At 30.8% G+C, this 886-nt stretch overlaps 1 non-coding gene across 1 annotated transcript; it reads right to left on the bottom strand.

Annotated features, from left to right (window-relative positions):
* Positions 1 to 331: 331 nt before the first annotated feature.
* Positions 332 to 403, bottom strand: TRNAC-GCA (transfer RNA cysteine (anticodon GCA)). Its single transcript has one exon. It is a non-coding gene; the product is annotated as a tRNA-Cys (tRNA).
* Positions 404 to 886: the final 483 nt, after the last annotated feature.

Below are 886 nucleotides of genomic sequence, written 5' to 3'. Positions count from 1 at the left end.
TGTTACTTCTTGTACTACTATTTATTCTTTTTTTTGAATGCTTTAGACAATTTTTTCCTTGAGTCAAGAGTTTGTTAGAAACAACTTTTCCACCTTTGAGGTAGATATAAGGTGTGTGTAAACTACTATCCTCACGCCCAATTTTGTGAAGTTATACTGAGTATGTAATTACTATAATAATTCTATATTTGATTCGTCATATACATAAAATTAAAGATCAAATATAGCATGTTAATAATCCCCTATATAGTCCTCATGAATCCGTCTTCCCCCCTCAATAGTGCAATCAGAGGAATAAAAATATAGAACCACTCCGATTAAAAAAAGATTTAGGGCCCAACCGGGTTCGAACCGGTGACCTCTTGATCTGCAGTCAAATGCTCTACCACTGAGCTATGGACCCAAGTTGATGTTATAGTTTCCATTAGAATTTACTAGTCATTGTTAAACAATGCTTACTTCTACAATCAAATACTGAGAAATAACCAAAATCATAATGCACCTACAAGGATTATGGATTTTGATGAAGTGATAAATATTACTTCATACTTAATCAGAGGAGAATAATAGGAGATGTGAATTTATTCCTCCATTTTCTTACCTTAAAAAACCACGAAGAAATAAGGTACTAACGCGATCATTTCATATAATATGAGACTTTTTATTGTTATACAAAGATAGATTTAAAAATACGGTACAATAAAGCTTAAGTTACAATCATAATAAATATATATAATATTTAAACTAATAACACAATGCAGTAGTAGTCAACAATCCAAAAAGGAGTTAAAGATCATAGTATGTTATAAAACTAAGTTAAAAGAGTGATAATATCAGCAAGAAAGTAGACAAGACATATATAAGATGAGAGCGGTGAGAGCTTTTC

Source organism: Solanum tuberosum, unplaced genomic scaffold (genome assembly GCF_000226075.1).
Source record: "Solanum tuberosum cultivar DM 1-3 516 R44 unplaced genomic scaffold, SolTub_3.0 scf00646, whole genome shotgun sequence".
Lineage (NCBI taxonomy): Eukaryota > Viridiplantae > Streptophyta > Magnoliopsida > Solanales > Solanaceae > Solanum > Solanum tuberosum.
The sequence above is the reverse complement of the archived record's forward strand: the minus strand, read 5'-3'. Positions and strand labels throughout refer to the sequence as shown.